The sequence below is a fragment of the Ambystoma mexicanum genome, chromosome 1q (assembly GCF_040938575.1).
Source record: "Ambystoma mexicanum isolate Mex_15411 chromosome 1q, UKY_AmexF1_1, whole genome shotgun sequence".
In the NCBI taxonomy this organism is placed as follows: Eukaryota; Metazoa; Chordata; class Amphibia; order Caudata; family Ambystomatidae; genus Ambystoma; species Ambystoma mexicanum.
The window spans coordinates 79333502-79347896 of NC_090922.1; the positions used below are offsets into that span (position 1 = coordinate 79333502).

Genomic DNA, 14395 nt, shown 5'->3' on the forward strand with positions numbered 1-14395 from the left:
GCATTGTGTGTCGGAGATACCCAGGGCTCTCCTGTGTTGATAACCAAGGCGGGGCGGAGAGGAGCATTTGCCGCCGTGGTACTGTCCTTGGCTCCTACAACAAAGCAGCGCCACTAAAGACAGCAAAGCCGGTGAGTCAGAGAGATTGATACCTGACTAGCATGTGTTAGAACCAAGGTTGAAAGTGGCAACATCGTATGAAGAAATCTAAAAAGAACAGTGAGTGAAGCGTATGTAACGAGCGACGCAGAGGAGTGACTGAACTTTTGAGGCCAAAAAAGATACAGTAGACAAGAGTGGTCTGGCGCCACGTGGTTGCTCACTCGAAGGTCTCTGTTAGATATCCAACTGGGGAGCAAATATAAAAAAAAAGGAATACGAGATCGAAGTGGTCCTGCAATGGGTCAAGCTAAATCCTGTGTACAATCGAAAGTCTTTGATCGTTTAATGCAAACTGAAATTGGACCGATCCAGGGTGAGGGAGACTAATTGTGTAAGAGGAAGGATCTGAGCCTGGCTGAGGGAGATCCTGGGTGAACCGAGAGTCACCCGAGAAAGAATATTCTCTGTACATTGTAAAAGGGTTATCTGATCCCAGAAGAGGTATGGGTATTCACAGTAACCATCATTGTAAGAAAAGGGATCTGAGCCAGTCTGAGGGGGATCCAGGGTGAACCACATCATTTGAGTACTTATATGAGGAAAGGGGCTTTGTGTTTTGTTTTGGTACATCAGGCCCTCTGAATCAAGAGGCTTTGATAAGTAAAGAGACTTGGGCACAGAAGGCCCTAATGCTGGCAATGAAACTGTACCCTCGTGCCTAAGAAGCCATAGTGTGTGTTTTGCTCGAGTGAACCACTTTGTCCTATGGTGAAAACGTGGGGAAGGGAGGCCGATGGACTGAACATCCTGACATATCTTTTTGAACACTTCTTTCTTTTCGTAACATTATTCCCTACACTATTTGTATTTAGAGCCAAGGGCTGGCAATAGGTTTTTAGTATAGGCCCTTTTATTTTGACAAGACTCCACCAGGACTGCATTATTATTATTTGATGATCGTAGCTTGCTCCCATCTGTAGATTTAGGATTAGATAGGCGTTTATCATACCCTTTTTGAAGTTCAATAAACACCCTTGGTCACTTCTGTCTGTCTTACTTTTGATACCATGCCTTCCTTAGAGGACTTGGAGAGCCCAGAAGCAGGAGGGAGCAGAAGAAGTTGTGGAGAGAGTCTGGAGCAGAAAGGAAGGGCGAGATGCTGGCCAAGTGCTTGTAAGGGGCTGCACCAGAGCTGAGCAGCCATGTCTCCCAAGGGACAGAGAAGGCAGACTGCAGCCTGCTGCAATGCTCATTTGCCATGGGTATATGAAAGGAAGCCCAGGTGTCTGAGGGGCAGGTGGAGAGACCCTGACCTCAACCCAAATTCCCAAAGTACTGCCCACCAGCCCTGCGTTAACCGGTTGAGTCTCGTGACCAGACAAAGAGAGGAACCTGGTAAGCGTGTGTGTGTAGCTGGAACAGCAGAAGAAGCATAAGGGTTAATGAAGGTGAAAGGCATTCTGTGACTTGCAGTTTGGGGAACAGCAAGAGCAAGAAAATTGAAATGCCCAAGATGAACAGCATTCTGGGACTTGCAGTGTGAATGACAGCAAGATTCAAATTTCCATGAAAATAAACGTGCAAGAGGCACCAGAGAGAGAAAGAATATAGAAAAGTAAAGTATAAATTTGCAAGTTGTTTAAAAAAAAAGAACTGTGAAAACTGACACCATCTCTCTGAAAGTGCATGGGAGCTGTGTGAGGCTCGAAGGAGGAGCTAAGTAGTGAGCAAGTGAAGGGGAGCTGCACAACAGGGGAAAAGCGAGCTAAGACCCCAAGAAAATGGTATGTACACTGACATGCTGTGAAAGGCCCTAGAAGAACAGAGACATTCCATGAAAGTGGAAAAGGAATGGTGAAAAGTTCAGGGCGAATTGGAAGATATATACAGTTTGTGAACTGAAATAGAGTGCCGGGGGCACGATCCTAAAAGCCTGTGTATTGGAGTGGTCCTGCACAGGGCTAAAATAATACTGTGCACTGTCGAAAGTCTCTAGTACCAAGAAATAGGGAGAATTGTTGAATTGCTGGGGAAGGGAACCCCATTGTGAAGTACTATTGAACTGCTAAGTGTCAAGAATGAAGGGGAAGTAAACGCACCAGAAGAAACCAGAGCAAGAGAGAATCTTGTGACCCCTTTAACTTGTGAACTGTGAATTGTGAGTTTCCAGAAAGAAGGTAACAAGGAGGGATTCAGGAGGAAGAGAGCTCTTAGTAACCTGAAGGAACTTTGTTTGGAACTATTAAATTTGAAGAACCTTTGAGAAACCGTTTGTGACCCGTTTTACAAAACATTGTTAAATCCCAAGTATCCTAAGCTTGGGGAAAGGAGCTGTGGAACAGCTCCACTACCAGTGGAGAGACCAAGACAAGAGAACTGCAGAGCCACTGCAGCGCCACCTTGACATTTCTTTTGATTCACCCCTGTTTTTTTATTTAGTCCAATTCCATCCACATTATTGATATAGAAAAGTGAGGGCAAGCTTAGTTTTTTACACAGACATCGTTATTATTTTTGATTAATTTAATGGTCGAGATCACTCCCATTGTAGAGATAGGATAGTTAGGCAATAACCATCCGATCCCTTTTTTGTCAAATAAGGTTTTGAAACTTGGACATTTGTGCCGGTGTCCATCTCTGAGCATCATGGGTTCCTCACAGCAGGTAAGCTTATCCGTGGCCTTAAGCCCAGGGACTGCATCGCTTCTGCCCTAAAAACTCTTCACTAGCTCCCGGTTGCAGCACAGATTAAATTCAAATCCCTCTGCATCATCCACAAGGCTGTCTGGGGCCTGGGACCACGCTATCTGCAACATCCTCTTACTAAATACTCTCCGTCTAGACCTCTGCGGTCCTCTGGCACCAACTTTCTGTGTATAAAGCGTTTAGCTAAACAGAGGGCTGGAGGCCAATCACTTTCTTCAGCTGGCTCCCTCTTATGGAACAGCCTCCCCCTCCCTCTCCGTCTTGAGCAGGACTTCCTCAAATTCCGGAAGCTCCTCAAGCCTTTCTTCTTCACTTCCTCCTTCCCTTTTGTCCCTACTCTGCTAATCTCACAGTCGCTGTGATTGGTGGTTAGGGCCTTACGTATCCCTCGGGGACCTGGCCGCCCATACCCAATCGTCCCAGCCTCTGTCTACCTCTCAGCACTTGCCTCAGCTACTACGGGCCAAAATTCTGTAGGCTTGCACTTTCTACCCAATGCGGCCCAAGGCTACTTAGCACTTACCTTACTATGCACTTCATCTGCTGCTCACCCATGAGCACGGACATTCCAGCACTTACCCCCACCCACTAATCCCTCCTTTTCTCGCTGCACTTGGACATTATGAATACTTACAAGGCATAGTAGGCTAGTCTTCATCTTCCACTGTATTCGTTGTTTTTCAATCCCATGTTCCCTCATTGCTGCACTGTGGGCGCTTTGAAACAGAATTGACTTACTGTATAAGCGCTTAATAAATACACAATAAATAATCCCCTTCCTCCAGTTGCTGCAACGTGACCATCATGAACTTCTGGGATTTTAGGTATTTGTTGAGGCATCGCAAATCCAGGATCGAGCGCCACCCTCCTGATTTCTTTCAGACCAAAAAGTATCTGGAGTATACTCGGAGCCCCGGAGGCGCAGCGGAACGGGTTCTATTGCCCCTTTTGCCAGCATGGCTTGCACTTCTTGGAGCAGCTGGGTCATGTGTAGCTCCTTCCTCGCTACAGGGGGAATACGAGGGCACCTATGTTCGAACTTCAGAGGTTGTCCCTAGCGAAGCATGTCCAGCACCCATTCGTCGGTGGTGATGTCCTTCCACACGCTGATGAAATGAAATTTGATAGACTACCCCCCCCACCAGGGTGCAAAAGTGGGGGTCCCGGCCTTGGGCAGAGCCAGGCTTGCTTGGGTGTTTGCGTCTTGCTTTGCAGGCATCTGCGTCCCTCCTTGAAGGCCTGCCACCGGCCCCTGTATGCTTCCTGCGCTGTGGAGCGTGAAGGCTGACAGTAGGAGGTAGAGGCGTATCCTCTCAAAGACCTGCTGAACTTTTGCCTTGAGATTCAAAAGGAAGAGGATTGACGCTGCTGCAGAGTCCCTAGGGATCTTGCCGCCTCCGGGTCTGTTTTCATCACCTGCAGAGTCTCATCCACTACTTTTCCAAAGAGGTTATCCCTGTCAAAGGGCATATCGACCACCTTGGCCTGGAAGTCTGGTCTAAAGTTGGTGGCTTTCAGCTAGCCTTGGTGCCCGAGTGCCACACCATTACCCAGCTGACTAAAATCTGAATCTGTGACATCCATGGTTACTGTGATGGCATGGTCTGAGGCCATCTCTCCTTCCTGAAAAAGTGGCGAGAGCCTCAGTCTTTGTCATCCGGCAAGAAATCTAGGAGGGGGCCCAGCTTAACCACAACTCCCTATCATACCGGGCTAGAATGGGAAGAGCGTTGGCTGCCGACGCTGCTGTGTATATGACACGCTTCCCCATTGCATCCAGCTTCTTTCCTTCTTGGTTTGGTGAAACCATAGACTTGGAGGACGTGTTAGCAGACCGCTTGCTTGCTGCAGCTGACCCCCACGGAATCCAGTGATGGCTGTGATCTGAGACACCTGGGGACTGAGTCCGGCACCCTGTATTTTATCTCTAGCCTGTCTTGTTTTACTGGTGCAGAGCTCGGGGTCTTCATCAACACAAGGCCTTCCTCCCACACCTAGTCAAGCAAAGGGACAGACCATATCGTCTTCCTGGCCGATGTGTGCCTCTGGTAAAGGAAACCCTCCTTTCTCTTTTCCTCGGGTGTTAAGTTGAAGAGGGTAGATGCCCTTGCCACCATGGAATAGAACGACCCCACCTCATCTGGGGGAGAAGTCCTGGGGGTAATCATCAACACACTATTGGGTTCCCAATGTGCAGGAATAAAGTTGTCAAACTCATCTGAGTCTGTAGTGCCGGTATCAGTGCCCGTTGCAGTATCTGTCTGCGGTGCATCCCCTGCTGGGACAGGAGGTGGCGTTGGTTGCCTCGGGGTAGCCGAGCGATGCCTGTGCTGAGATTTTGGAGGGCTGTACCTGGGGTTTCTCGCTGACGGACTGCTATTGGCAGTAACCACCAATTTATTTCCGATACCAGAGAACTCAACACAGTGAAAACATCTTGAGACATGTCTCTAGAGGCTTGTGGGGGGGGGGGGCACAGGCGGGAGCACTGCCGGAGGGCTAAAACGTCTCAACGGGGTAGTATGCCTTGCTGACTACATGTCTATAGGGCTGTTCCCACCTGTGTAGAGGCCTTCCTGCAACGTTTCTGCCTGAGAACTCGTGTAGATCACGGTGATCGGGCCACTCGCAACCTCCTTCCGACCTGCCCCCCGACCCCTCGGTCTGAGAAGAAAATCTGTTATCGCAACAGATCCTTTGTTCTTGCCACCTCCTTAAAAGCAGAAGACACCATCAGAGCCTTTATCGACTGGGTAGTGGTAGTTGACAAGAGAGTAGTTGTGGCTCAGGCAGTCGTGATGGTTGTGGGCTGCGACACCCTGGATTGGTTCCCGGTTGCTGATGGTAACCTCAACGGGTTTGTGTCGGCCACAGCCATAGAAGGGGCAACTGTCTGGTCGAAGTCGTGGTCGAAGGCATCGTCGATTGGGGCCTCTTGTGCGGCATCACCACAGATGAAATCGTAGACATAGAAGTCGACGAGGACATTGACGTGGCCTCCTTATGGGATTGAGTTTTCTGTTTATCCTTAGACGAAGGGTCATGCTTCGAAGCTCTCACAGACGATACACCACCCACCAATAAGCTTACCGTGGACGGGCATGGTGACCGAGCGTGTCTGCCCTGAACTAGGACTTGTAGCTGCAGTGTCTCTAGACAGCTCATCAGCATGGACACCCTGCTGGGATACTTCCTCAGCAATCTCTACCCATTACCCGAGGGAGAGTGCTCGAGACATGCCACGCCAGGGGCCACCACCAACCATCGGTAAAGGTCCCTCTTAGTCTTGGCTGGGAATTTTCAGCAGATGTCACATCGATCTTCCTCATGGTCGGGATGCAGACAATGAGGCACCTTGTGTGCCTGTCCTACAAGTAGATGTTCCTCAAACCACACCGGGAGCAGGGCCGGCCTGAACAGACTCCTCTTGCCTTCCTACGACACGGTGAGGTGCGAAGTAGGCCTCACTAGGCCTTCCCACGAAGATATTTGGCAGGGCTCTTAGCACCCACTTGTGACGGGTCTTCCATCGATGATCGACCCTTATCAAAAAGGATTAACAATGTGTCCAGCATGCTTGTTGTTCAAGGGTACTAAAAGCTATAAATTCTACTTCTCGTTTTGTTTTCTCTAGATGACTAGGAGGAGTTTAATCGATTTAATTGGCAACATTTGAAACTAATGTTGGAAACGTTTGGGTCTGGCCCCAACTTTGTTATGAATGGTCTTTCCGAAAATCCATTGCTGATGCAAAGCATGTGTCTGTGTGTCTTCTTTGAAGGACATGATTTATTCATTAATTGTTGCTTACTTTTTAGTTACACTGCAATGTAAAATATGTCTTATAAAAATATTAATTCCTTAGATAACACTTTATTAAATCAGAATATTTGCTACTAGAGGTATTAGTGTTCCATTTACATTACATAGACACTCCATGCTTTATTCGAGAGAGGGGGAGCGAAAGAGCGAAGGAGAGAAAGAGCGAAGGAGAGAAAGAGCGAAGGAGAGAAAGAGCAAGGGAGAGAGCAAGGGAGAGCCAGGGAGAGAGCAAGGGAGAGGTAGAGAGAGCAAGGGAGAGGAAGGGAGAGGTAGAGAGAGGAAGGGAGAGGTAGAGAGAGCAAGGGAGAGGTAGAGAGAGCAAGGGAGAGGTAGAGAGAGCAAGGGAGAGGTAGAGAGAGCAAGGGAGAGGTAGAGAGAGCAAGGGAGAGGTAGAGAGAGCAAGGGAGAGGTAGAGAGAGCAAGGGAGAGGTAGAGAGAAGGGGATACCTCCCATTTTCGTTAAAGGGGACAGGGAGGTTCCTTAAAGACCACATTGGTTCAGAGAAAATTCTACACGCGGGAGGAAGAACAAAACTATGCCAGGCAGTTTGGTGGAAAGCTTAGAGTTAAGTAGGATGGAGAAGGGTCCAAGAGAGAACATTGAAAGCAGAAGTAGGTTGAAGCAAAGAGCAGGTCCACGCGTCTCCACCACAGCAAGGTGCACCAGATCATCCCAGAGGCACCAAGCTCATGAAGAGCCAAGCGCAAAGCCACTCTACCAAGAGAGAACCCAGAGGGATACCAAGGCAGCAGCAGGCTAGAGGATCCCCCTCCCAAAACACCCAACTGCCCAAGAGCCATAAGCCCACAGCCCAGGGGATTTTTGCATCCCAAAGAGGAGGTAGAGAATAAGACACCTACTTTCCTACCTCCTGAGATTTTGTTTTTTGATCAATGCAACCATTCCAACACCTTATTTCTCTCTTAACGCAATAAAAAACCCTAATGTTCAGCGTCTGATGTCAGTTCTGGAAACATGCTGACACAGTCCTAGCGGTCCCGTCACAGAAGATAGGTGTAGGCGCATGGTCTGACCAGTCTAGCTCTATGGTGGTGAAGAATTTCACATGTGGAGACGAGGCCATGACCCAGTCTAGTGTTGCCCTTGAAAAGACTAGAGCATATGAAATGATGTGTGATGCTGAGTCAATTAAATCCATTATCGACCCTTTCTTGGATTTGGTATTCCCAATTCCAGGGATAGTAATGTTCCTGAATAAGATACCAAGGGGGGATTTTGATTGATGCAGCTGTCATTAGGTCAGCAAAACAATCAAGGAATCCAGACGGTGCCTCATAATCAGTAGATGAGATGGAAAATCGTTGTCTGTGAAGGCAAAATGGCAGTTAAACATTCCATGGACGGGCAGATAGTGGAGTAGAGTATGGAACATGGTCATGCTATTCTGTGGATAACAATGGGACAGTTTCAGGCTCTACCGGTACCATGTACTTGACAATGTATTCCTGAAGGACTAAAACATCAAGTAGATGGGTGGATGTAGCATTGAACCAAGACTCTTAACAAATACTACGTCCCAGATCTTGGGAGGTGATCTGATATGTCAGCAGCATGAAGGACTGCAGAACAGTCATTTATCAGCATCATGCTGTGTGCTACAGATGGGACGTGGTTGACAAGAACCAGGTTATGCTTTGTGTCTGGACTAGCTTGCATTGGCGGTCTTAGCAACTACTTGTGACCACGGTGATGCTTGACGTTAAACTGTGTGTCGATTAATATAAACAAGAGGTCAGTGGTGTAGGAGGTGGTCATTCTGGCCCGAAACAGCACAAACAGGAGCTCCACTTGTATGTGTGCAGTCTTTTGATGGGGACACCTGGGCAAATGGCGCCCTGGCAAGCTGGGATAAAAAGAGTTAGAATAACAATGGTCAGGTCGAGTGATTGTCTGTGGAGGTGACGGTTAAGAGAGGGGGACATGATTTAGCAGTTCAGCTGATACGTGCAGTGTTAAGGTACAACGATTCTGAAAACAGTAGGCCTCTCCAAAAATAAACTATCTTGCACCTCGGGCAGTTTACACTTTGGTCATCTGTCCACATTCATACTGGTATTAATAAGACCGGAGGTATATTGACTGGTAACTGTATGCGAGATACTCCAAACAGGTAAGCCTTAGCAGGTAAAATAGAGTCCAAGGGATGGATCTGAAAGAAAGTTCATAGCTGATGCTCTAGCCAGGGAGACCATTGGCAGAAATGAATTGATCTAGGGACAGGTATTGGACCAAGGAGGTAGAGTGCGCGGACATGGTAGGTTTTCAGGGCACATCAGGGGAACATGCATTTCCTCAGACACGGGTATCCTAAAAATTGGGCTAGCCCAGATAGACTACCCAGGGGAAAGAATTAACTTAAACAGACAGGCATGACAGGTCTACACTCGATATGTGAAATTAAGGACAGATTTCAGGAGACCACAAATTAACAGGTTACTCACCGTAGTGACCACCTTACTCCTACCTAGTCCATAGTCCCCTTTCCTCCATACTTATGGGACATCTCTCCGTCAAAAATGTGTCCGTCCTCTCTTTCCTGCGCGGGGCCCGGCACGCGGCCGTAACCCCGCCCATCTTGGCTCCGCCCCGCGCATCGCCCATCAGTCCTTTTCTATCGCAGGGTCAAAGACTCATTAGCAATAACAGAGGAACCTTACTAGAGGGGACGGCGGGCGGGCGTATGGAGGAAAGGGGACTATGAACTAGGAGTAAGGTGGTCACTACGGTGAGTAACCTGGTAATACTCCTACGTCCCGTCCCCTTCGCCTCCATACTTATGGGAGATTCCCAAGCACTCCTTACAGGAACTATGGGTGGATGGAAATACCCCTTACTGAAACAGGTTCTTCAGCACAGCCTGGCCGAACTGAGCGTCAGCTCTAGAGCTCATATCGAGGCAGTAATGCTTACAGAAAGCAGATGGGGAGGCCCAAGTAGCTGTTCTAGCGATGAACTCCCAGGGAACATACTTCTGAAAAGCAACCGCGGCCGCCTTGCCTCGCACCTGATGTGCATGGATACCTTTAGGAGGTTGCAGCTTTTGGACGGTGAAAAATTCTGCGATACAGGCAGCAATCCATCTGGAAATGGATGCCTTAGACGCCGGCCTGCCCTGGGGTTTACCGAAGGTTACAAACAGTTGGGAAGAGCTCCGAAGCTTGGCAGTCCTGTCCAGGTAGAACTTAAGAGCTCTTCGGACATCCAGGCAGTGTAGAACCGTTTCCGCCTCCGAGGCAGGGTTCGGAAAAAAGACCGGAAGGGAAATCGACTGATTACGATTGGAATTCGGTCACTACCTTTGGTAGGAAAGCTGGGTTCGTCCGAAGGACTACCTTGTCCTTGTGAAAGACCAAGAAAGGATGCTCCACCGACAATGCCTGGAGCTCACTCACTCTCCTCGCTGACGTAACGGCTACCAGAAACAAAACTTTCCAGGACACGTACTTGAGGTCAACCGTAGCCATTGGCTCAAAAGGTTTATGGCACAGCGCTGTCAGGACTACATTTAGGTCCCAAGGCCCCTGAAACCCCGCACCCACCGACAGGTTGCTGCGAGAAGACCACCAATCCAGGTCCACTCTCATGGAATCCGGAATCATTATCAGCTTGGAATCCGGGTCCACAGCCTGAAGCCAGGAACTCCTAAGAGCCATCTTGGTCCGTCTCATCTTGAGACGAGCAAGAGGAAGAGCCTGCACGCACAAGGCCATGAGGCCCAGAAGCCTCTGGAAACCACCAGGCTGACATGCTCTCCGACTGAGCAAACATCTGACACGTGGCTAACAGATCCGCCATTCTGTCCCCGGTCAGGTACACTTTGCAGTAGATCGTGTTCCAGCGAAAACCCAGGAAAATCAGGTCCTGCGAGACCGTCATGGAAGATTTCCGCCAGTTCACTGACAGCCCAAGATGGAACAGGAGCTGAAGGAGAGACTGGAGATTGCCCGCTGCTGCCAGCGGACAAGGGCTGCGTAAGAGCCAGTCGTCCAAATATGGATACACATAGATACCCTGGAGACGAAGATAGGCCGCATCACTGACATCATCTTCGTGAAGACACGCGGTGCCGAGCTGAGGCCAAAAGGAAGCACTCAAAACTGGAAGCGCTCCTCTCCCAAAGAGAAGCGGAGATATCTCCTGTGTGGGTTCCAAATCAGGATATGCATGTACGCATCCTGAAGATCTACGACGCTGAGCCAATCGCCCATCTGCAAGGAGCACCGTATCTGGCTGGGCGTGATAATCTTGAATTTCTCCTGGGGTAGGAAAAGATTGAACTGGGAAAGGTCTAGGATGGTGAGCAGGCCAGCCTGGTTGGGTTTGGGCACCGTAAACAGCCAGGAGTAGAAGCCCTCCCCTTGCTCCCCAAGGGGAACAGATTCTACAGCTCTGAGGTTCGGCTTTGAGGGAGGGCGAGTCCGACCGCTGAAAAGGAAGGTTGAGGGTTGGGGTAGGGGGTAGAGGTAAGCGGAAGCCCGCTCGAGCGACTGACAAGACCCATCTGTCTTCTGTGATGGCCTGCCACGCCTCCCAATGAGACGCAATGCGTCCTCCCAACGGGGTCTCGTGCAAGCGTGGAAAAACCTCATTTAGTAGGTTTATCGGTGGCGGTGCCACCTGAACCTGAGGAGGAGGCTGAGGAGCGGGAGAAAAACTGCGTCCGTTGTTGCCTATGGCGGTTATTCTCCACAGGGGTATCCACTCTGCGAGATTTGCGGTCGAGGAAGCACCTAAAGCCAGAGGAAGGTCGACTTTGCGACAACGGTCTCTGGGTTTTGAAAGGAGCCTTAACCAGGACAGACAAGGACTTAGCTGTCCGATTGCCATCCTTTCTTGGTGAGCTCTACGTCTGTTGTAGCTGAAAGAGCTCCTTCCCATCAAACGGAAGGTCCAACACCTTGTTCTGTACTTCTTTTGAAAATTTAGTTGCATGCAGCCACGCCTGCCGTGAGGTATCAACCCTCAGCATAAGGCCCCGAGCCGAGGTGTCTACGTGGTGAGCCGCAGCCTACAGGAGATCATGGGCCAAGACCCTGGCATCGGAAAGGCCTCCTTTAAAGTCTTCCAGCTTCTCCACCGAGATAAACTCCTCAAACTCCGACAGACCTTTCCACATCCGCACGTTAGCTCCCGCCAATATCAATTCAGCGTTGGTCTGCTTGAGCTGCAAGGCCGAGTTGGCAAAGATTTTTCTCCACAGGGAGTCGAGGAGCTTGTCCTCCTTTCCCAAGACCTCAGAAGCCATCGCGGAGGAGGAAGCTGCAGGTCTGGACTGCAAAGTGGCCGCAGCCACCACTGTGGAGGAGGGGGGCGGACAAGACGACAGGGCCACCTCTTCCGAAGAGTGCAGCCTGCATCTCGCGTCAATTTTCTTATTGACAAAAAGTCCTGAGTGTGGCTTTTCCCAGACTCTGCGGACCTCGGCCAGAACGTCCTTCTGCAAGAACAGGCTGGTACGCTCCAAGGGAGACAGGGTGAATGCCCCAGAAAGCACGCCCTCCTGCGTCTTTCTAAGAAGTTCATCATGTCCAGTGCCCGATCATGAAAAGCTCCGATAGAGCGGGGAAGGTCCGCTGTCCTGATCGCCTTGTGCGTCATCCGACAGATCAGGATCCTGCTGAACCGTGTCGGGCGCTGCCTTGTCCACAGGGGACAATGGGGGCAAAGGCGGAAGAGTCGGGGGAGGCACAGTAGGCAAGGGAGGCGCCGACAGAACCACCGGAGGAACAGGTGGAGGCACGGGAGGACATATCTCCCTAAAAAGCCCTTTGAAATACTCCCTCATGGGGTTGGTACGCATAAGCGTTTGAAATGTACCGAAAAAAGCTTCCTCCGGAGACTGCTTCGGAACCTGAGGAGGCCTCTCATGAGGTGGACAAATCCAGGGACGTAACAGGGACAGGTGCCACACTGGCCCCTCCACCGACATATCCACATAAATCAACGGTGCTGACCCCACAGGCAACGAAAACATTGTGCGGAAGAGTCATCCAAGCGTTCCAGTCATAAACTGGCCGATAAGGATGCGCACAAGGGACTCTATGTAAACCCGAGGGGCCGAGCCCTACACCTGAGGCCGATGGCATAGTTGTAGGGGTAGCACCCAAAACGGCCACCGCGGTCGTGGCGGGAACGGGCGCCATTTTGTCCTCACCTGAGGGGAACTGCGGCACGTGAGCAAGTGAGGTTGATGGATCAGGGGTCTTAACTTTAGCCTTAACATAAGGAACCTCGGCAGAGGCGGTACTGTGAGGCCTGGAATGTTTTTGTGACATACCAACCGCCAAATTAGCCTTCAAAGGAAGGACCTCGGCATTGCCGGTAAAAGAAGAACTTTGCTTCTTTGCCCCCTCAACAGGTCTGGTGTCACCGCAAGAGCAGGAACTGTGAGAAACAGCTTTCACCGACAAGGCCTTGTCAGGCCTCTCAGAACTGTTGGTAGCTTTAGCCTCTGGACGAGGGACCTCGGACCCAGGTCCGGTAACAGCCTTATCTGCGCGGGCCTCGAACATCCGTTCGGTAACAGCAAGGCCCAAGGCCTCGGGGCGCACCCCGGTCTTATTTTTGAGGAAAGCCGACAGAGAGGCCTCAGAGCGAGCTCCGGTACCCCACGACTCACTAGAACTGGGTCCACAAACAGCCCCCACAGGAGGGGCCTCGGAGCGTACTCCGGTATCCACAGGCCCCTAACGGAGACCCTTGGAGTAAACTCTGTTACAATTATTAGGCCCAACTCAGGGAGAACCCCGTTGGCAGAGCGATCAACGCCCCTCCCGGCCCGAGAGGAACCCGGAAAGGTATCCCCTGGCCGGGGTGCTCTGAAAAGTAAAGAACTTACCGGGCGTTTCTTCTTCTTGTCGATGAAAGCCTGAAAATGTGAAGGAGGAGTTCGTCGGAACACCTCCTCCCACCGCTCCAACCGACGTGGAAGTGCCCGGACCGAAAGGGAGTTGCAGTAAAAACAGGAGTCCCAACGGTGATCCGGACCCAAGCACTCTAAACCAAGAGGATGGGGATCCGCCCTCGCGAAAAGACGGTGACACGATGAACAATCTGAAAAGTCTAGTTTGAACGACGTAGACAGACTAGTCCACGATCGCTAGCGACAGCTAGAGATGAAAAAAGGGAAGAAAATCTTCCGAGGATGCAAGTGCGTCCAGTCCCGAACGAGCAGAGAAAAGGACTGATGGGCGATGCGCGGGGCGGAGCCAAGGTGGGCAGTGTAAAATTAATTATTGTTTAAGTTTACCAAACACTATCAATACTATAGTAAGTTTAAAAAAGTGAGAAAACACCCTTCCACCTGCAATGTGAGAGAAGAACATGCCATTTCAGCTAAGATAGTGCCACCGAGAAGCCATCACTGGAATGTCACCCTCAGATGAGAGCAACATGGCAATGAATCATGGGTATGAAAATTAGCTGAAAAAAACATTTGCTTTTGCTCCATGCAGAAAATGGTCATGCCTTAAAGGGCAATGCCATTTTGTATAGTTTTAAAGTAGCACTGCCCTGCAAGACAATTGCTATTTTCTCCAAGGGGGGGGGGGGGAAGCAAGCTTTTCATTGAATATGCACACACAATGCATGGCAGTGTCGCTCTAATCTGATGTCCAGTGACGTCTACTAGGTGGCACGGTTTGGTGCCTTATTCAGTGAAATGGCCTATTCTTATTTTGTTTAATAACAGCTTAGTTACCAACTGGAAAATGCACAGAAATTCGTGGTGTTATTAGGTTTTAG

The 14395-nt window shown here is 50.0% G+C and overlaps 1 protein-coding gene across 3 annotated transcripts in view; it reads right to left on the reverse strand.

Annotated features, from left to right (window-relative positions):
- Positions 1-14395, reverse strand: part of ZNF276 (zinc finger protein 276) — a 921405-nt gene that overhangs the window by 719633 nt on the left and 187377 nt on the right. The gene's annotated exons all lie outside the window — the stretch shown is intronic.